This window comes from Paramisgurnus dabryanus, chromosome 12 (genome assembly GCF_030506205.2).
Source record: "Paramisgurnus dabryanus chromosome 12, PD_genome_1.1, whole genome shotgun sequence".
NCBI classification, from domain to species: Eukaryota; Metazoa; Chordata; class Actinopteri; order Cypriniformes; family Cobitidae; genus Paramisgurnus; species Paramisgurnus dabryanus.
In genome coordinates, this window is record NC_133348.1 from 34716135 (window position 1) to 34739933 (window position 23799).

The 23799-nt window shown below is 39.3% G+C and overlaps 1 long non-coding RNA gene across 6 annotated transcripts; it reads left to right on the forward strand.

Annotated features, from left to right (window-relative positions):
* The first annotated feature begins 12598 nt into the window (after positions 1-12598).
* On the forward strand, positions 12599-23799 carry LOC135750070 (uncharacterized). Of its 6 annotated transcripts, XR_012334743.1 has the most exons (11): positions 12599-12735; positions 18317-18398; positions 19926-19957; positions 20048-20086; positions 20189-20272; positions 20377-20465; positions 21295-21526; positions 21708-21771; positions 21901-22003; positions 22085-22206; positions 23461-23799. It is a non-coding gene; the product is annotated as an uncharacterized lncRNA (long non-coding RNA). The 6 variants fall into 6 exon arrangements; XR_012334742.1 differs by lacking the exon at positions 20048-20086 and having other exon boundaries at positions 23461-23797; XR_010532570.2 differs by lacking the exons at positions 18317-18398; positions 20048-20086 and having other exon boundaries at positions 12601-12735; positions 21295-21381; positions 21465-21526; positions 23461-23794.

The window sequence follows — 23799 nt, forward strand, 5'->3', positions numbered from 1 at the left end:
AGACCGGGTAACGGATGACCCACGCTGTCCCCGGAAAGAGTGTGAGAAAACCGACAACTTAGTGTGTCGAACCTACAACTCATCCACACATGCAGCCCGGTCTGGGAATGCTTTAACCATAATTTTAGCTTCTCTACGGAAACTTGTGAATCCAGAGGATCGGGACGTTATGGGTTTGGTCGATGCAGCCTTGGTTACGCACGCCCAGCTTACTAGGGACATTGGGGCTTCTATGTCATCTGCTATCCTTTCTCGTAGACAGATTTGGCTAGCACAGACATCGCTGCCTGATACTAGCAGGAAGGAACTGACCTACATGCCCGTCACACCAGGCCGTGTGTTTCATCCAGATTCCCAGACGACACTGGATAAAGTGGAGCAAGCGCGGCGTAGAAGAGATTCAGTACAACGCACGTTTGGTTCCGTCAAGGCATCTAGACAGTCACATCGAGGGCCCTCTTATCATCCTCATTTTAATCGGCCAGGATCATGGGAGTTCAACAGAGGGCAGAATACCTATTCCCAGAGGTTTGATAGTAGCCAAAGTGCCAGACATGCACCTCGGCATTCACAAATGTCTCGTTTTCGTACATCAGGGAGAAATGCACCCCAAAAGAAGCAAAACCCCAGGGGCTCAGGCCCCTATGGGGGAACTGCATAGCAATCCTGGGAGAGCGGCCGGAGACTGCTCCCAGCTACGCCTGGACAGCTGGGAGAGGAAAATTTCAGATCGTTGGGTACTCGCAACAATAAAAAGCGGGTACAGAATCCAGTTCCGGCGATGACCCCCTTCATTTTCAGGGATTCACTTAACTGTGGTAAAAGACTCAGTCCAGGCAAAAATTTTATCCAAGGAAATAGCAACACTCCTGGAGAAGAAAGCGATTACTCCGGTACAACCCTACGAACAGCACACTGGGTTTTATTCGAACTATTTCCTTGTGCCCAAAAAAGATGGTGGTCTCCGACCCATCTTAGACCTAAGACGCCTGAATGCGTACATAAAAGTGTTGCCGTTCAAGATGCTGACCACTGCCCAAAATCTGGATGCTATAGAGCCAAACGAGTGGTTTACAACGCTAGACCTCAAGGATGCATACTTCCATGTGCCCATTCATCCAGATCACAGGAAGTTCCTTCGTTTTGCTTTCCAAGCTCAAGCATATCAATTCAGGGTGCTTCCTTTCGGCCTTTCCCTCTCTCCGCGTGTATTTACCAGGGTGGTGTCAGCCGCCCTTTACCCTCTCCAGGCTGTGGGTATAAAGATCCTCCCATACCTGGATGACTGGTTGATCTGTGCACAAAGTCGGGACCAGGTTGTAAGAGATACAGCTGCTGTTATCAGCCATATACAGGATCTCGGGTTTCGTTTAAACCACGAGAAGAGCCATGTCGAGCCACGGCAAGTAACCATATTTGTCGGGTTAGTTTTGAACACGTTAACAATGACAGCAACTCTGTCCCCACAGAGAGTAGCAAGCTTATTGGCCCTGTCGCAATCGTTCCGTTTAGGCAAACGGATGGAGCTGGCACAGTTCCAGAGATTAATGGGGACAATATCGGCAGCAATAAAGATTGTACCCCTGGGGATGCTCAAAGCACGACCACTGCAGTGGTGGATCAACAAATTCCAACTCCACCCCAAATCACACAGACGAGTGAAGTTGAAGGTTACACAGAAGTGTGTTCACGGTCTGCGTCCATGGATGAGGAGCAGCAGCTTGGGTCAGGGTGTTCCTCTGGGGAATATACCAGAGAGGAGGATGGTAGTGACAACCGATGCTTCCCTGACAGGTTGGGGAGCTGTCTGGCAAGGAAGATCAGTCAGAGGCTCATGGAAGTTCCCCTGGACCATGGAACACATCAATGTGCTGGAGCTGAGGGCAATCTATCTGTCTTTGAGACAATTGATTCCATTCCTACAGGACAAGCATGTCCTCGTACGGACCGACAACATGTCGGCAGTTTATTACATCAATCATCAGGGAGGAACCAGGTCATTCCGCTGCCTTCAGGAAACCAGGAGACTTCTCTTCTGGGCCCACCCGAGACTCGCCTCTCTCAGGGCAGTCTATATACCCGGAGTAGTGAACCGGGCTGCCGATCTCCTTTCTCGAATTGGCCCTCTCCCGGGGGAATGGCGATTACACCCGGAGGTGATGCATCTGATATGGACCCGGTTTGGAAAAGCCCACACAGACCTGTTCGCATCAGCCGAGACAACACATTGCAAGATGTGGTTCTCCCTGAACGGCCAAGGTGGGCCTTTGGGACTGGATGCACTGTCTCACGAGTGGCCGAAAGGCTTATTGTACGCTTTTCCTCCTCTACCATTGATTCCTCATGTACTCAAACGAGTGGAGCTGGGATATTGCAGGATTTTACTGGTTGCCCCGAAATGGCCAAAGAGACATTGGTTTCCACTTCTTTTACGTCTGGTACGAGGCCATCCGTGGCCACTACCAATCAGAGCGGACCTCTCTCAAGTGGAAGGTCAGATCTGGTACCCGAATCCAGCCACGTTACAGCTCTGGGTCTGGCCCCTACTCAGCCCTTCTCTTGTCAATTAGAGGAAGCAGTAAGGAAAACCATAAATAATGCTAAAGCACCTTCCACTTGGGATAACTACTCAAGCAAGTGGCATGTTTTCACTAACTGGTGTAAGGACAAAAACCTAGACCCCACGAATTGTGGTCCTGATTCAATTTTATGCTTTCTCCAGTCACTTCTAGACTCAGGAAGAAAAGTCAACACAGTAAGGGTATATGTGGTGGCTATTTCTCATTTCCACAGTATTGTGGAAGGTTTAACAGTTGGTAAACACGTCTTGGTTACTCGATTTCTCAAAGGGGCACGTCAACTCTATGCTGAAAAAAGGCTGAGGTCACCATCCTGGGATCTTCCCATGGTTCTCCAGTCATTGACTAGAGCTCCATTCGAACCACTGGCCCAAGCGGATCTTAAGTCACTGACATGGAAAACAGTTTTTCTTCTGGCTATCTGCTCAGCAAAACGTGTGGGCAAATTACATTCTTTAACAGTGAGTGAAGACTGTCTAAGATGGAAAGCAAACTATTCGGGGGTCTCTCTTTGGCCAAACCCCGCTTTCCTGCCTAAGGTTCTTAATGATCGTACGATTAATCAAGTGATTGAACTTGCAGCCTTTCAGCCTGAGCCTGATCCCTCTTGTCCAGACCTTGAATTTGCCACCTTATGTCCAGTTCGAGCACTTCGCACATACATTGAGCAGACACAGCCATTACGACATTTACACACTCAGTTGTTCTTGTGTTTTGATAAGAAAAGTCTCGGAAAACCAGCCTCAAAACAGCGCCTATCACATTGGATAGTAGACACTTTTACACATGCATACTCCAGTCAAAGCTTACCAGTCCCAAGGAATCTGGTAGCTCATTCTACCAGGAGTCTGGCCACATCCTGGGCAGCACTTAAGGGGGTGGCACTAATGGACATATGCACAGCGGCATCATGGAGTTCGCCTTGTACCTTTGCCAGGTATTACAGAGTCAATGTGGTGGACCCTGTTACGATCGGGTCCACAATTTTGCTCTCGGCTGCCAAGCAAGGATGTGAAGAAGGACAAACTTCCATCCCTCGTGACCTTGATGGCACTAGTCATCCAAGGTAAGACCGTGGTGACGGTCTGAGTGAGGTCGAAATAGATCGTAAGTTATGGCTATAACTATGGATCTATGAGACCGAACGCTGACCGTCACCATTTCTTGTCACTCAGGATGAACCGAGGCGTTCCAGGCAAGAGGAAGTGTTCGGTTCACCCGGATGTTTTATAGGGAACCAACCACTTGGGGTCAGTCATCTGACATTGTTTACATTAGGTCTCGAGGAGAGCTAGCAGAATGGCGTCATTCAAGGTAAGACCGTGGTGACGGTCATCGTTCGGTCTCATAGATCCATAGTTATAGCCATAACTTACGTTTCATGCATTTGGGCATTGCAGAAGAGCACGTGCTCTTGATACGCATGTTTGTAATGTTTAATATTTTGCTTTAAATGTAAAATTATAACAGAACATGTAATTTAGTAATTTAATTTTAACAAATCAAAATAAAATAAACAAATCCTACTAAAGTAACGTTAGCCTACGTGTTTTATATAACTGTCTGCTTATAATAAACCCAAAGAAATGAAGAAATAATGATTAATAACAATTTTTTTATTTATTAATTAACATTACCATTCCGGAGTTGAATAACTTTGAACAGAGTTTCTTATAACGTTAATGATATTACAGTGGCCAGTCTTAACAGTGTTTGATATTCAGCTCATCTTGATTTTATTTTTTTATTTTGCCGAATGCGAAAAAACATCCATATCTGAATGAATAGGACTCAGGAAATACAATAAACGCACATTAGTAAGACCTTACGGCAGATCACGTTGGCCAAAACACGAAATGAACCGCGTTTTCAAAAGATATTGCGGGCAAATACAGACATTTGCATCCGGACGGGATTAAATTTCTCAGAGGACCTCTGAATTCGGCGAAAAACAGTAGGTAAATTGCTCTGGAATTCTTAAGGAGGTCGTCAGAGAAAAACACAGACATGGCCGATTCGGATGGGATTAAAAACACAGAGGAGCACGATTTTCTCAAAGGTCCCCCTGTAAAACTAATCCCGTCCGAATAGGGCTAAAGATGAATTAGCAAATACACAAAAAATTACAAGTTGCAGAGGAAAACTCGTATCACATAGACGTCTCCGAGATCATTTGGGTTTTGTAAGGTGGTGCCAAACCCTGAAAAAAGGTATTTCCTGAAGCCAGCAGCAAATGGCTGAATCCACAGGGAACTGCTTCCTAATTCCTGTTGAATTATCATCTGAAACTTCTCTCCAAGAGTTCACATCTACCCCCCAAGAACACTACCCCATGGTGTGAGACCGTAACCTCTCTCAAAGAGTTCACATCTACCCCCCCCAAGTGTGAGACAGAAGAGTCACACACCCTACCACACGTTCTCATCCCCCTCTCCTCATGTTCTCAAAGCAAACTGTATAAGGAATGCTACATTCTGCAAACACATGTATCTGAAACTGGTCTTGTTTGGTGTTATATGAAGTGTTTTTAATGCAAGTGGTACATTTGGGTTTATTAATATGAAAACAGGATTCAATGTTAATCTGTGACAATAAATAAGTAAATTTAACCTAATGTTGGGAGACAACTCCCACCTTAGACATGTTGATCAATCACCCACTGTATGTATATTAGGCAACAACCAATCAGTATGTCATATCACAATGCTTTGTTCTCTGGATATTTAAGGAAAATGTCAGAAGATTCAGGCGGGACTTTCGATATCTAGAAATGCACCCCCATGATGCTGTATCTTTGATACAGCATCATGTTTCTTTTTATTTTATTTTGAGGAATCTGTAACCAGATCTTCATCTCCTTACCAGGTATGCAATGGTTTTTCGTTTGTTTCGTATTTGAATTGGAATGTAAATTGGCTTCTGAATTATGTTTTACCTACCTGGTTAATAAATTGTTACGTTTGCATTCATTCTAATTTGCTCTGTATTACTGACTCTTCTAAGTTACTATAAAGTATTACGATATCCTTTGTTACCACATATCTTTGATCGGGGTTAATTCATGTTAATTAAGTTCTATCTCTAACTAAGTTGTTACGCAGTCATGTTTATATGTGGACCATCAGGGTGATGAGTCATAACCTCTAATCATTTCCTTCACTTTGATTAAGTTGTATATAGTAATATGATTTAACTATATTCGGCTAGACGGTGCTATGCCCGAACCTCTGATCATTGTAAGGCTTTGAATTAAGTTGTATATAACATATTGTGTGAGGCTATATGGATACGTTTTAATGAGAGTCCGTACACATGAAGCGGTATTGTTAAAATTGCTTTAGTCATGAACCTCTAGTTATTGCATGGTAGATTAATTATTTAACCTTCACTAAGTTGTTGGGTAATCATATTTGTATGTGGGCTATCGGAGTAATAAGTCATAACCGCTGGTCATTATTTCTGCTATAATTAAGTTGTATATAGTAATATGATTTAACTATATTCGGCTAGATGGTGCTAAGCCCGAACATCTGGTTATAGTGTGAATTTTGTACTAAGTTGTATACAAACGATTTCATGAGGCTATTTTGGGACATTTAGCAAGAGATCGCGGGAGCGGCATTGTTAAATTGTGTTAGTCATAACTTCTAGTACGGTCAAATATGTGTTCGGAATCTGCATAATGGCCGATGTGGACCGATACGACATGGGTAATCTAATGAATGAGTTCAGTGTTAACATGAGTTAAATAGAATGATCAAACGTTCATCCAAATTCTATATTTACATCACTTTGATTCATATTACAATACGTTTAATATCTTTGGAGTCAGATATAAGTTTGCGTAACGTTAAAACGTCATTGGTAAGCGCCAGAAAAGACTGAATGCGCTATAACTCTTCACCAGCGTTTGGATTCCGTCGTTGGGCCAAGCGGATGGATGGGGTCATATTTGGACCCCTTATGCCGGATTTCCACCGACTGCGGAGTGGCTGCAGATCTGCTCCGCTGCGTAACGGCTCCGCACTCCGCCGTCCGTCAATACCCACCAGTTCCGTATTGGTTGCAGAGCGGCTGCGTGCTGAAGTGACGAGGACATATGAGGTCTCGCAAATTCACGTGATGATCGCGCGATACCTAGTTCTGTCTCCGCCAATTATGACTTGAATTATGACGTTTTTACAAACCAGCCCAGATCACAACACGAGATCTCGCGTAGAAAGAGCAGTACATCAAATCCATCCAAAATTCAAAAAATAAGAAAGCTGCTAAAACCATTTATTTATGCTCTATCTTTAATGTATCTATTATACCATATACTTTACCATTTAACTCCCCCTGTCTCTGTTCTTGTCTATTATTTGTTGTTTCTATATTAATGACTTTGTAATGTTTGTATTGCAAAGATTTAATAAAGGAAAAAACACGAGGTCTCGCGAATTCAGGTATGATCACGCGTTAAAGTCATGGCTCCGCCTTGCGGAGCTATCCGGCATCCGTCAAAAATAGAAGCTCTGCGTATTTGTGCCGGAGGGCTTCAGATGGCCGGAGCTGTGACGGATTCGGAGCGCAGTCAGTGGAAATACACACATTGACTTGAATGGAAACCGATTGACTCCGCCGCCGTTCCACAGCGGATCCGCAGCCTTTCCGCAGTCGGTGGAAATTGGGGGTTACAGTTTAAAACTCCTTTATTTAAAGGGATAGTTCACTGAAAATTCTGTCATCATTTACTCATCCTCATGTTGTTCTAAATCTGTATGAATTTATTTTTTCTGATGAACACAAAAGAAGATATTTTGAGAAATGATGGTAAGCACACAGCAGTAAGTGACCAGACTTCCATAGTAGGAATAAAAAAATATGATGGAATTTATACCTTCAACTGTGTGCTTACCATCATTTATCAAAACATTTTCTTAGTCATTTATAACATTACTTCCAAAATATTTTTCCTACTATGGAAGTCAATGGTCACTGTGTGTTTACCATCATTTACCAAAATATCTTCTTTTGTGTTTATCAGAGAAAAAAAGAGGTTTAGAACAACATGAAGATGAGTAAATGATGACAGAATTTTCACTTTAAAGTGAAGTATCCCTTTAAAATGTTTACAAGCAAATGTTTACTTTTCTCACTTTTCTTACCGTGTTATGATAAACAACTATGATAACAAATAACAGACATGAATAGACTTAGACTTCAGACTTTATAAATAAAGTCTTTATAAATAAATTATTTAGACTTTAGACACATATAATAAATTCATGAGAGTATAAAGATCACCCGTTAGATATACCCAAAATAAATTATAGCCTATCCAGTGGTGTAGTCTACGTGATACGCAGGTATACGCCGTATATACCCACTAGAAATTGTCAAGGATTTCCGTATACCCACTAAAAATAGCGCGAGGATGCGTAACAGCATGGTTTTGTGACATTTTTAAAGTTTAGTCATAATATAGATGTGAAGCATTGACCATTAGCATGCTACACTTGCTACTTTAGCGGGTTGAAATACATATTAGGCTCAGGGCCGGCGCCACGAGGGGGCGTGAGGGGGCGTCGCCCCCTCACTGGCACTATCCCGCCCCCTCAGATCACCATTAATGTTGAATGGGATTTTAATGATAAAATGCGCTATTTAAAAATCACGTTTGCCTTGTGTATTGTCTTCCTAAAGGGAATTTTAAAGTCTAATTATTTAACAAAACAAAAAAACAAGTGTGCATGTATTCTACCGTGACACACGCCCACTCATGTATAGCCTATAGGCTTGTTCGAATTCATCAGGCGAAGACGTCAAAATGCCGCGAGAGCGAGACGAAACGACACTTAGTATGATTTCTCGAATCGTTCTCGCGGTACTTTGACGTCATGTGGTTGTTGGTTCTTGCAGCCGCGCCTGAAGTTGAACAAGTTTGTGTTGACGGCTTGAGGCACGCCGACAATGAGCCCGCGTTCTGAGTCTCAGAGGGAAATCAAGATGTCGAAGTGGGAAATTATATAAAAATTTACAGACAGGAGTGTGAGAGTGACCTGGGCCTGCCCTGTAGCAATGGATATATGGAAAATAGCATTGGAAGTTCTACAAACCGGACTCCGGATTGTCACACATCAATTAATGCCGTGGCGTGGATGAATTATCGGAGCATTTCAGGTGCAAAGATCCAAATATTCGGCTGTCATTAAGTCAATTCGGGCACCATGAACTTCAGCCAGACTGTACATAGTTTTGAAAAGTTCAGATGTTCATGTTCTTCAGCAGTGGCGGTTCTACACGGAGGCCAAGGGTGGCCCGTGCCTCTGTAGACATGTCCCTGGCCACCCCTGTGGCCACCCCGTGCTGACCAAATAAAAAAGTATAAATTTATTTTGATTTTACACGCGAGCGCCAAAAGCGGAACTAATGCGACGCAACGTTCTACACGGGCAAATTAGAGCGGCGCACCCAGTCACTGTAGCCGCCTGCGTTTGCTGCGAGTGCTGCCCGGCGAGTGTCTCAATTCGTTCCCAATCTCCTGAGCCGTTTCTCAAAACCAAGTACGCCGAACTCGGACTTGTGTCCTTCGTAGTTCTAACTTGCAAGTTCAGACTCGGAAGAACGAACTCCTGACGCGAAATGCATTCTGGGAAACTTCGCTCTCATAAGTCCACACAAGTCTCCTCTGATGCATCCTCGATAAAATGGGCGGATCAAGAACACATCCGGGGATTTTATGTGAACTTGGGCTTGATGCGAACTTTGAATTGGAACAGTACTTGGGCCGCGACTGATGACGTTTCACAAGTCCACAAGAACACAAGTACAGACAAGAACGCATATTGAGAAACGGCTGTGATGTTGAGAATTAGTGATGGGTCGTTCGCGAACGCCGGCTCTAAGAGCTGATTCTTTGTAGTGAACGAGCAGAGCCGAATCTTCAGACGCATGCAGGGGAGCCGGCTCTTCTAAGGGAGCCGAGCCAGAAGAGCCGAATCTATGAAAAGAGCCGGACTGCCATCACTAAAATGTAGAGCCGGAGCTTGAGCCGAAAGAGCCGAATCAATGGAAAGAGCCGGACTGCCCATCACTATTGAGAATGTGTATGCAGGTTTGGGCACTGGTAAGGACTCTAGCTGACTTGACATTGGGACACTGTTCACTTGCTCTCCTGTGACGTAGCTGCTTAAGCGCGTTGTGATCATTCACAGCTGTTACTCATCAACAACCGGCAAAACCAACATCTCGCTAACCTTTTAAAGTTTACACATTGTAAAAAGCGCTGTAATTATGCTCTTACATATACGTGCATAAAATTGGAGGAATATAATTAAATGTTACATATACAAATGTTTATATTTTAAAATAAATATTATTTTAAATACTGATTAGATTGTGGTCCCTAACTGTCTAGCAATGTGTGTTTAAATGTAAACTAAAACAAACGTTTGTCTTTATAAAAGTTTGCATTTTATAAAGTTTATTGAGTAGGCTTACATGATTTTCGGTTGGGGGGCTTTAGAAAAGAACCAAGCTCCCCTTTTGCACCTGCACTCACTCTTGTATTAAATAAATATTTATCTGATTGTAAAGTAAAATAAAGTTTACGGGGCAGTTTCCCGGAAAGGGATTAGACTAGTCCTAGACTAAAATTAATGTAAGAGCTGTCCAAACTGAAAACAACTTGTACTGACATATCTTAAAATACATCAGTGCCCTTTGTTTTGCTTCAAAATGCACACAAGTTATGTATTTAGTAAGGCATGTTTGTTAAAACTAGTTATATTTCCTAATTAAACTAAGGCCTAGTCCTGTCGTTAAACTAATTCGTTTAACCAGCCCTAAAATCTTTAAATATAATTTCTTGCCATTTTTTTATGTGCCCCTCTGGTAAAACACTGGCCCCTCCTTGGACCCCCTAGTGAAATTTGTCTAGAACCGCCACTGTTCTTCAGCATCCTTGCAAGTCAACGTACAACCAACAGCCTATTATTGTTCTGCATTTAACGTTAAAGGTAAGCCTGTACGATCTCTCTCTCTCACACACCTGTTTATCAGGAGTAAATAGATAAAAAACAGACATTGTTAAATTTATAATTAACGAATTTAAATTAGCCTATCCTCAGTGTTTCCTCTAGGATTTTTTTCAGCTGTGGCGGCAGGGGGCGCCCATGATGATTATAAATGTAAAAAAAAAATTAATGTAGAATATAGGCTACAGTAAACTAACATGTATTTTTTTATAATTTTCACGCTGTCATTTACTTTTCCTTATATTTATAGCATATTGCTTTTCTATGTTTGATCTAAACTGTATTTTCTTAAAAAAACGTTACACAGCTGCGTAAGTAGTTTGGATATTTCATTGTAGTTTTAATGTAGTGTGCATTGCAAGTTCGTCCTCGTGTTTAGCGTACAGAGCTGTTACAAAGTCACTATATGGGGAGGATGCAGTCCTGTTTGATAATCCGCACCGCTGTGATTGACAGAACAACCGACCAGTTATCCGACATCAGCAGCAATTTTATTTCACACCCGTACCATTTGACATAAAGACTGTGACCCCGAGCCGGTCACACCGCAAATCGCGCAGTTAAATATAAACCTTTACCGGTCTTCAGACAGATCTTAAACACAAATAAGCACGGGTCATTTAAAAACGAGTCGAATTTTGGTCTTGGATGTTAGACCCGCATTTAATCTTGTCTATTGAGTCTCGACCTGCATCTACAACACAAATGACACGCGAATAGCCTATTACACCCGTTAGATCAAATATTATGCGTTTCACCCGCGGGTACCCCGACCCTGCTGTTTCGTCTGAAAACAGATAAAACAGTCTCACCGTCTGCCTCAAGTAAGTTTCTATTACCAACGTTCTTCTCTTCCACGGGAATAATGTAAGTTTCCTTACAAACAGATTCGACTATTAATGTCTTGCAGTCGCATATAAGTAGTATTCAGTATTTAGCCTTTTGTTTTTGGACAAATATCTTATCATTTAATCTGAAACTTTGTGAGTGTCGATCTCCCAGCAAACAGGGGACGTCCCCCGGACGTCGCGAACGTCCTCTTAGGTCCGCATAAGGTCCTCAATTGGTCCGCATTGTAACGTTCGCTGGCGGACCTTCCGGGGACGTCCGCATATGGTCCGCTAAATAACGTTCGCTGGCGGACCTTCCGGGGACGTCCGCATAAGGTCCGCTAAATAACGTTCGCTGGCGGACCTTCCGGGAACGTCCGCATATGGTCCGCTAAATAACGTTCGTTGGCGGACATTCCGGGGACGTCCGCACAAAGTCCGCTAAAAACCGTTTTCTGGCGGACCTTCTGGTGACGTCCGCATATGGTCCGCTAAACAACGTTCGCTGGCGGACCTTCAGGGGACGTGAAACCACTCGAAGCTTTAATATAAACCCATACACATTTAACCATAAGAGTTACCCTTTTATGCAACATCAAAGTAAAAATGCTGTTTTTGCTATGGCTTTACTAATGAAAATCGTAATTTATAGTATCTAATATTAAGAATTTCTTAATTTATAAACTACTTAGTATGCTTTACTGACTATATTACATAGATTCCATTAAAGCTGCTTACAATTGTTCTATAATTTTATTGCATTTAAAGTAAATGAAAGATCTGGCACCTTTGTCTTTTTTAGTAAATGATTTTCTCCACTATTCCTAACACATAACTATGGTCAATAAATCGAAATCACAATGCACATATTCATGTAATAGTTAAAGAATCCACCATTGTGAAGTTACATATCACTCAATTAAATATAAATGAAGTGCAAAGACTTGTTTATTTTTATTAATATGACACATACATTAATATGAGTGTTGTGTGGTTCTTCAAGCGTTGTCTTTCTCATATATGAAGCACTGCATGATAAATAATTGTAAAAATCTATATAAATACATTATATCAAGGAAAAACAAATTTAAATCTACAACTACAGTTCAAATGTAAAACTTTTTGCATAGTTATTATTGCGAAGGATTCAAAATGCAAGCAAAGCAATGCAAACAGAAATGTAGAATGACAGTCGCTCAATCTGTTGCAAGCAATGACTTTCAAACAGCAAGTGCTAAAGAAGCCAAACACGCAGAATTACAAGTCCAACGCTGAAACTGCTGGAAAAGAACAGTGAAAAAGATACAGGTAAGACATTTACACATTTTTAGGTTTAGTATCAAATTGCAATGGTAACACTTTACAATAAGCTTGTATTTGTTAGCATTTGCTACCATGAACTAACAATAAACAATACTTCTACAATATTTATTAATCTTAGTTCATGTTAATTTCAGCATTTGCTAATCCATATTTAAAATCAAAAGTTATATATGTTAAATGTGTATTATATTTTGTTGTGGCATCTAGCGGTGAAATTGCAATCAACCTCAATTTCGAAACGCAATGAGATTCTATGGTAGCTGCCACAGGACAAAAATGTCATCGTCTGAAGCCCATGTTATAGTGCGTGCGTAAGGTCTACACTGTAGGTTATCCCTAGCCTGAGCGTAGCTCTGCGTAGCCTGATTTTTAACAGCGCTTCAGTTCTACGCGGACTTCAAGCGCTGTTACTGGTCCATTAGAACCCCTCTCATCAGGTAAAAAACTGCATCATAGCCATTTCCAATTGCGACGGTGAGAACAAAGATAGGCAAAGTTGAGGAGTGATTTTACTCAAACTGCAACGATTCGCTGTTTATTTACTTCCATCAGTGGCGTTCGTTACTCCTCATCCGAGGGCCGCTAATTCAAAATAAGTGTACAGAGTATCATGTGCCTTTTTCAAAATATGTGTCCTGCGTGTTGAGAGATCCTGTGTGCATCACATGTTTTGTCATAATAAGTGCCTGCTGCACACGCGTCAAAACCGTTTATGATAAAAAAGAGACGCTCACGTTCACAAAATACATGCAAGACACTCCCAAAACAGTAAACTCTGATTACACATGAGATTATGTGAGTATCTGGCAATCGTGAGTGTCTCTTTTATCATAAACCCTTTAGATGCATCTGCAGCAGGCACTTATTTTGACATGACACGTGATGCACATAGGATCTCTCAAAGCGCAGAACACATATTTTGAAAAAAGAAACCACACACATGACGGGCTACATACATGTTGTGACGAACTTCGAATCGAGTGCCCTCAAAAAAAGAAGTCACCGGCCGCCACTGCTGTTGGTCTTCTCAAAACATACACAACAATCTGCTGTTTCTTCATTTGTGAGTTAAACTGGCCAAGCTGCTTCTGTGGTTACACGCGTGGAAACTGCCTACCAGCGGTCTGCATGCTATAATGAGCCCTTGAGACAACGTATGGACGAAACACGCTCTGTAGAACAGTTTGTCCGTTTTGGGCTACTGTAGAAACATGATGACTTTCATGTATGGTGGACCGCGGTGTTTAGACATAAAAACGGCTTACTCAAATGTATTCATCTGTGAAAGATAAAAATCTCCATATCTCATTAAATGTGAATAAATGTTAAGATCAAGAATTTTTTTAAACTTTTTTATAAGGTTTTAGGTTGTGATGTGTCAGATAAATTTGCTTACCTAAATCCTTCAAGCCACGAAGTAGGACACTTTTGGCGCTTTTCCACTGCATAGTATAACCCAGTTCAGCACAGCTCACTTTTGGGGGAGGAGTAATGGGATGGGGTTTCGGATGTGAAGTCATGTGCAAAGTTACAAAAATGCAGAGCACACCACCATGCCTATGTCTGCATGGCATTTTTGTAACTTTGCGCATGGCTCCGCATCCAAAACGCACCAAAAATATAGGCGTCATGGCTTAAATGTTCTGTCCGCGGAGAGCTGATACTAGGGATGGGTACCGACCTCGGTACTTTTATAGGCACCGACCGAATTGCGTCGGTACTACCCAGTATCGATTCACATAAAATCAATCGGTGCTCAATTTCGGGACCTGAGAGAACATGTCAGCGCGCCGTGTGAGTCTGGTATGTAGCGAAAGCGTGTGCACGCGCGAGAGAGAGATCGTGTGGTAAGTCACACTCCTTTGCAACTTGCTTAATGGCTAACAGAAAGCGATCTAACGTGTGGTTAAATTTCACAAAGGATGATGCAGACAATGCTACCTGTAATATTTGTAACAGTAAGTGCAAGGCAAGCAGTGGTAATACATCCAACCTGAGGAAGCACTTATTTAAACACAGTGTGTATTTAAAAGCACAGCTTATTAAGCTTATATAAAAGCTTATTAAGATGCGTTTTCGTCGATCGGATCACTAGTGGACGAGAGAGACAAATTCTGTTTACACCTGGTATTTAGCAACACCAGTCCGTCTCTTTTGTCCACTTTCGATCGCTTCTGTCCTGATTACTTTGAGTGGTGGTCCGTGGAGACTGCGGGGAAGTCCCTTTGCTTTCGTTTTAACGCGAGCTGGAGTAATGACGGGTTTAAATGGACGCGAACTAATACTATGGCGCTGCTTGTGTTTTAAGTAAACATGCTGCACAGTGTTTTGTACATGAATATGTTGGAGCTTTCTCAGATATTTCAGCACAATTAATGAAATAAGATCACGCAACTTTCACGCGCTCGCGAAATGAAACTGCGGAGATCAGCCGCTTTTAGTTTTATCAATGAAAGCCTAAAGACTGTGTGTTCACGCTAAAAGTCAGAAATGACGTAAAACTTTGTGCTCAGCCTCAGTACCTCAGATTAGATGAATAGGAGGAGAGAAGGCGGTCCGTGTGGCTGTTTGAACTCATTCAACCACATGCGGACCAAATGCCAATGCTGGCCAGATTGGCAAAAAAGTCTCTGTGTCAAGTCCTCTTCTACATCCTCAGAGCGAGTGTTCTCCATGCTGTCATGGCTTTTACCTGAGAACGTTGACATGCTGATTTTTCTAAAAATGCTAGTATTGTTTTCTACATAAAAGTTTACTTTTATGTTGCTTTTAGGAGGTTTATGTTCATTGATCATTTGTCTTACTTATATATTTTATTTATTTATTTTATTTATATGTAAAACATATGCCCTGGATGTTATAGGGATGTTTTTTTTTTAAAGATTGTGTGTATTATTAAACATTTCGAAATAAATAACAAAATGTTGAAAATGAGAGGTTTGGGCTTATTATGTCCACTGAAAGTCACCTAAGTCAGAGTAAAGTACCGAAAAAGGTACCGCTGGGTACCGGTATCGAATTCCAGGTACCAGCATCGGAACCGGTACCGGTAAAAATGTGAAAGGTACCCAACCCTAGCTGATACTGATGACACGGGTGTTTGTACAGAACCTGTCATGTGAGAGAGGTAGTGGAAAATGTAGTTGTGGCTGTCAATTTTGATTTTGTGGCTACATTCCATTAATATGCTATGTTGCTCCATGTTGTGTGTGTGTTTGTATCACATTTACGATGATGTTACGGCAGTAGAGGGGACGCAACTGTAACAATAAGCCTATAATCAGAGGTGCACATAACTTTTTTTGTCCTGGTTCTAAAAGGAGCACCTGGAGAACTTGCTCTCTTCCATTGGTAAAAAATGAAGCCGCCAGTGTCGCCGCTGACATCTTGGGTCTTGAGTCTGCGCAGTAGCAATTTCGGGACCAGTCCTGCACAGTAGTGAGCAGGATGTAAAGCCGCGAAATCAAGGCCCCGCCCTCACTCTCCCAGAATGTGCATACACAGCTGTCAATCATGACGTGACAACACCGTTTTATAGCATTAACTAACTAACTAAAAACAAACTTATTTTAAAAACAAACACTTGAATTTACATCAGCATGATAAAACCTACAGTAAATGACAAAAAACAGCTTGGTCTCAAGTCCCATTAAATAACATGGGGGAGGCGGGGTTTATGACCTATACTGGGACCAGTCACTGGGGAGTGATCGAGATGTTATGAAATCCCTTATGTTGCAGTAAATTAGCTAACTATGTAACAAAATTTCAGCAACGTTGGTACGCTGGAATTGTTTCTAATCGCGCATACACACCCTTATGTGCACCCCTGCCTATAATCTCACCCACTCTGAAGCGATACTAAACTGTACTGGAAAAGCAATGAAAGCGGTATGAGCTGCATTGTGCCGAGCCAAGTTGTACCCTACATTGGAAAAGCGCCATATTATGACATCAGATATGGAGGACCACAAGAGTCATGCAAAATGTAATAAAGAACTTCAATATTTAATAACTACCTGGACAATAAAAATAGCAATTAATAGATTTGTTTAAAAATTCATTAATTAATCTATAAATAAATAGACAAAGTTATAAAAAAAATCATTATGTAAGATTTTATTAGGCAATAAAAAGTGAGATTATAAAAATAACGTAGAAATGAAATATTAATCCATTAATAAATAATTCAAATTAATATAACAATTTATAAAAACAACATAAAATACTCATTAAGTTCATCATTTTAAATTGCATTTATAAATTCTTAATTAAATAATGGAATTTCAAAATGTATTTCAAAAAGCGATTTAAAAAGAGAAATAAATAACTGGATTTATAAATTGAATTACAAATACAGGTTTAAATTAGGCATTTAAAAGGGCATTTCCGTTTAACTTTTCTGTTTTCATTTTCCAAATGATTCTCCTTATTCTTTTCGCTATTGGATTTGCTTTTCGTTTTAGCCTCTCTATTTAGCTTTTCCGTGACTCTTTGGGTCCTTGCAAATGGTCAAATGAGAAATGCAAATTAGCTATGGCCAGGTGGATGTAACAAGCTCTCTGATTGGCTCTGATTGTACGTCATGCGCAGATTTATAGATCGCAGATGAGGACCCAAAGAGTCACGGGAAAGCTAAATAGAGAGGCTAAAACGAAAAGCAAATCCAATAGCGAAAAGAATAAGGAGAACCAACGGGGAAATGAAAACAGAAAAGTCAAACGGAAATGCCCTTTTAAATGCCTAATTTAAACCTGTATTTGTAATTCAATTTATAAATCCAGTTATTTATTTCTCTTTTTAAATCGCTTTTTGAAATACAATTTGAAATTCCATTATTTAATTAAGAATTTATAAATGCAATTTAAAATGATGAACTTATTGAGTATTTTATGTTGTTTTTATAAATTGTTATATTAATTTGAATTATTTATTAATGGATTAATATTTCATTTCTATGTTATTTTTATAATCTCATTTTTTTATTGCCTAATAAAATGTTACATAATGATTTTTTTTGTAACTTTGTCTATTTATTTATAGATTAATTAATGAATTTTTAAACAAATCTATTAATTGCTATTTTTATTGTCCAGGTAGTTATTAAATATTGAAGTTCTTTATTACATTTTGCATGACTCTTGTGGTCCTCCATAATCAGACCCTGCCTGGAACACAGAAAAGCATGAGACAGTAAAGATGTTTGGTTGTGTTTGAATGCTTTCTCTGAACAAATTCCCCATGAACTATGCATGTAAACGAAATTAACCAAGCTACCTATTCTGTCTTTCCCCTTCTTATACATCCTGTAAAACCATAGCCAGAAAACCCACCATCTCAGCTTGTTATTAACAATATACTTATTTGTTCAAACAAATATAACTATATAACCTGCTATACAAGTAAAATATACAAATATAACTTATTAATAATCTTATTAACAAATATTACCAAATTAAACTATTTTAGCCAGGGAAACTTAAATGGCACTACACTGAAATGTCATATACTGGTATGGTTATAAAAGTATAAATTTTGACTCACAGCTCAATATGGTGGCCTGCAGGTCTTCATTCTTGATGGGATTCAGAAACTGAACTACTGTGTCTTCACAGACAAATAATCCAAAATCAGCCTAAGAGTGTGGAGTAAACAGCATCAAGCCTCTCTTTAATAGGGAACTCATCTATAAAAACAAACACTTGTTATACTTTTATGAATTATCAAGTTGTACAACACACAGCAATAAGGATTTAGACAAACAATCACAGATTTTATTAATTTTATTGTTGTGTCTAATATATATAGAAACAACTTGTGTTGTAAAAGAAAGGATGACAGCATATCTCTTTATCACGTGCCAGTATAGGCCCTGACTGCACGTGAGAACATTTGAATTATCTGGCACGAGGTCTCACACGTCATATTTCAACTGACACAACGGTCTCGATGGTAGGAATAAGCAAAAGCTCCTTTAAATTTCGTCATTTTTTTTTATACACATCCCGTTTATTTTGTAGTTAATTGTTAGATAATTTAGTAATTTCGTAAATTTTTCGTTACAGGGTAAGATTTCGTTACCATATACAGTAAATATTGGTTCAAGAGGGCAGTTTGATTCGTAACTCAGTCGAGGTTTGTAAATGGTAAATAACTTATTCGAGGTTTGTAGCCATATTTAAGTAACTCGCTTACTTTGTTTCAGTGTTTGAGTAAATGTATAATGTTATTAAGTAATAATTAATATAAGTTACTGCGCGAGCTCATTACGGCCGTTTCTCAATCCGAAGGCTACTGGAGGTGGCATTTGTAGGCTGTATACGTCATCAAGACTGTCAGATTTAAGAATATTAACAATTCTAAAGTTGACTATTATTCTTAGTTAATCGTAAATTGTTGTAATATGCGTATGACTTGCGAATGTAATGCTCATTTAACTTAAATAAACCAGGCTTGATGACGTATGCAGCCTGCATATGCGACCTCCGCAGGATGCAGCCTTCCGTTTCAGAAACGGCCTACAAGTGTGAGCGTGCGCGAGATTCTGTCTGAATTGATTCTTTAGTAATGGCAAAGCAAAAATTTACTGTCGTGGTGATTAAACGCATTTTAAAGTTTAAATTAAAACGCCAAACTTACCTTTCCAGGGGTTTCTGTTCCTGCAGTCTTTCAGGGGTGCTGGCGCGTATGACGATGCGGACATGAACAGCACACTACAGTATACCGCCACCTACTGTACTGTAGTACAATAACGTGTAGGATTGAATACTGTGCCAAACGCAGTAAAAAAAAAAAATAGCCATTTAATTCATTGTAAAAACAATGGACATGCCAGTTCAAGTAACTTGTGGGCTAAATCACCAAAATAAGTTTGTAGATGTGGTTCAATTATTTTTAATGTGCAGCATAATGAATCAGCCTGAATGCATGTAGCCTATGAACATATTGTTTAGACTTTATTTTTAAACCTTTATCTGGTGTATGGTTAAACCTTATGATGGTAGCAATTGAATACAAATCTTAAACTGAATCAAATCTCTTATAATAATACATAAAATCTCTGGGACGGTTGGGGGTACATCAGGGTAACATTTAAGCAGCTTAATTTTTTTAATTCTTTTATATATTTTGATGTGTATATATATATATTTACTTTCTATATTTTGTTTTCTCAGCTTTTAAACATCTAAACATGTCCTCCAAAAAGGTAAGTTCAGCACCAGATCAGCTTATCTTATACTGTAATATTGATACTGGTTTGAGAAAAACTAAGATTAAACATCCTACATGTTTCCAGGAAAAAGGAAAAAACATTGGAAAACAATTTTAGCCTAAGGTTTGAGAATAAAGCCAATGGTCCTCTATTAAGGCTAACTGTGTATATTGCCTTTGAGGACTGCAAGCTGAACTTACAGATTTATATGGACTTTACTTACAGGTTTCCTGTGCTGTTTTGCTCCATTTTACTGAACAAAATAAGGCTGAGGTAGCACCATCCTTGTGGTTAGAGTGAAAGAATGTGGTAAGATTTTATCCATGTTTTATAAAATACAAATAAACATGAACAACATGGTCAGCTACATATAAAAAATAAAAATAATCAAACATGCTTGTTTTTATCTGAAGGGTATTGAGACCAAAATAAACAATGTGCCATTCTGGACAAACAGCTGTGGACAATATATGCAGTCAGAGTAGCCCATTTTCTCACACAGGTAAAGTATGCAAAGTAATACCAAACTTCTTTTTAACCTCAACAAATACTGTCAAGCCAAATATACAATGTTTGTATGAGGTACTGTGCAAAAGTCTTAGGCCAGCATGCTACCATTAAATTTGTGGTTTTTGCAATTGTGTGGTGATCATATATCATTATATCTCAGTTTCTTTATTAGGATACAACCAGAAAATACAGGAAATGTGTATGTAGTATTAAAAACAGTATAAAAGTTTAAGCTGAAGTGTCAAGTTTTTAGGGTAAACTCCCCTTTCACTTGAGCAATAGCAGGCAACTGCAGGATCTCTTAAACCTAAATAAAATCAAATCCTAATTCTAATCAATGACTTCAGTCTCCTCAAAAAAGCTCAAGATGTGTTTTGTGCCAAGAGAAGTCACATTAAATATGACTGATGTCTGAAGAAGACATTTAGTTCTAAAAAAAAAATTATTTTTAATTTTGAGTACATATTTCCTGTATTTTCTATTTGTATCTTAATAAAAAAAGTGAAAAATAAATATGGATGGACATTAAAACTTTGCTAAAACAACAAAGCTGGTGATGGTGGCCTAAGACACTTGTACAGTAATGTATATTGACCAAGAGTTGGAATGATCAAGAAAAATACATGTTGTCTATCCATATTTTTTTTAAATGCACATTTATTCACAGTTCAGTAGGACAGTAAATTATCTAAGGGTAAAATCATTATTGAAGGTGATTTAATTGTCACTGCATTCATTGTTACATGATTTAAAACAGTGGGAATCATTGTGTAAGTTTCTTAATAATATCAAATACTACTTTTTTGTCTTGTTGTTTCTAGACCTGAAGATAAGATTTCCAGTTTAAAAGTGAAGAAAATGAATCATTATTAACAGCAAATAGGAGTATTTCTCAGCTGAAAAGCCAGGTGAAACTATAAGGTCACTATGATTCACTTTCATATTATCATTCTTTTCAGATTTTTTTCCCTGTGTTTTTTTTTTTTGTTAGATGAGGAGCAACCAGTAAGAAAAAGCAAAAAGATGTTTTGATGTTGCCTGAGGCACCTTATTGTGAGTACATTGTAATGTTATTAGTCATTTAAATTGTTATACTTCTGTGGAATTAAGAAACAATATATTTAATCTCAGTCTACAGTATTTGTAGTATAATGATGATTACTTGATTTAAATTTATTAATTGTTATATGCCTTGAGTGACTTACAAATGATTAATTGTTTTTATTGTTTACAGTTCCATTTCATGCACAATCACAAATGCAGCACATCAATCAATTTCTTCCAACCAGCGAATCAAGGTACACTATTTTGTTATTTTTTTATCTTAAATTATTGACATTGGTTTTCTTCCAGACAGACTTGTTGTTCATTTATTTTACTGGTATAGTTAGTAATGTTATTAATGTTTCAAAACACCTTCTTGAAAGAAATCTTGGAGTGGAGAATCATTCTGAAAGTAGACCAAATCCAGGACAACATCACAACAGTGGTCGGAAAAATGCAGCAAGCCAAGCTGACTTTCAAAAGATGGTATGTGCCATAACACACGCAACATTACTAGTCACTGCTGACTTTTTACCCATGTTTACTACGGATTGTTTTTGTTTGTAGATTCGTTATCTGTTTCTTCAGAGGGGAGGCAGTTTGGGAGATGGGAATTAGGAGGATGCTACAGTTACACAGGGCAAATTTCAGCAGCTCAGTTTCAAACTTGCAACTAACATTGAGTTAAAGTGAGTCTGTGTGTGAATATACTCTACATATTATACTTTAATATGCCTTTAACACAAAAAACTACAATAATATCAAAGATCAATATAATAAGACAACTTATATTATTTTATGTCATAGTAAAATATTGTGTGTGTGTGTGACCTATGCTCTCTCTGAGATGTGTATGTTCACTTTGTAGCTGGTCAGGGTGGAAGACCAGCTGACGTACCAGTTTTGCCAGGTTAAAGGACCAGCTTAAACCAGCTAAGACAGCCAACCAACTTAGCCAAGGTGGTATATGCTGGTGGGTCAGCTGGTCTTCCCGCCTGACCAGCTAAGACCAGCTACAAAGTGGCCAAAACCTCTGTAAAACAATCCTGCTACACCAGCCTGACCAGCTGAAACCATACTGGGAGTATTCATATTCATATCGATTTGCATTTACACATAAAATAGGTAACATACAGTACTGTGCAAAGTCTAGGCCACCATCACCAGCTTTGTTGTTTTAGCTAAATTTAAATGTCCATCCATATTTATTTTTTACTCTTTTTATTAAGATACAAACAGAAAATACAGGAAATATGTACACAAAATTAAAAACATCAGTCAGTATTTAGTGTGACTTCTCTTGGCACGAAACACATCTTGAGCTTTTTTGATGAGACTGAAGTCATTCAGACATTGCTCAAGTTGAAGGTGAGTTTACCCCAAATACTTTAAACTTCAGCTTAAACTTTTATACTGTTTTTAATACTACATACACATTTCCTGTATTTTCTGGTTGTATTCTAATAAAGAGACTGAGAAATAAACATATGATCACTACACAATTGCAAAAACAACAAATCTAATGGTAGCATGCAGACTTGCACAGAACTGTATGTCCACATTTAGCCACCTTTACTTTGAGTGAACTGTAACAGCAACTATAATGCCATAAACATTCAATACTAAGGTAAAAGAGAGTTGTGCATGCTTTCTAGTTTTAGCACAGAATTCTGTCTCCCTTTTAAATGTTTGCTACAGATTTTTTGCAAGACATTTTTGTCCAACCTAAAAACAACTTGTACTGACATATATTAAAATACATCAGTGCCCTTTGTTTTTTTTTACATCAGATTGCACACAAGTAATGTTTTAGTAAGGCATGTTTGTTAAAACTGGTTATATTTCATAATTAAACTGAGGCATAGTCCTGGTTTAAGCTCCTTGTCTGGGAAACCACCCCAATAAATACTTAACTTTTGAATGTGTTCGTTTCGTTGTTTTAGGTTAGAAGACCACGGAAATATTTGACATCGGAGTCCAGCAGACAGCCAGAGACACGCACACACACGCAGCTGAAGCGCTTTTGACTGACGCGTACGGGAGATCCGGCACGCGCACGGGAGCTCGCGCACGCTCACACAAACACGGAGCACAGGATAATTACAACTGTTTAATTAAAATAAAAGAACTTTGTGGTATACAATGTTTACCGTGTCTGATTTCATTGGTTAGCAAGGAAATAAAACGACGTGCTGAGGACTTTAGGCGAACGTCCCCTAAAAGTCCCGAAAGTCCGCTGACCGTCCCGCGAACGTCCTCGCAAAAGTCCGGAGGACGTCCTC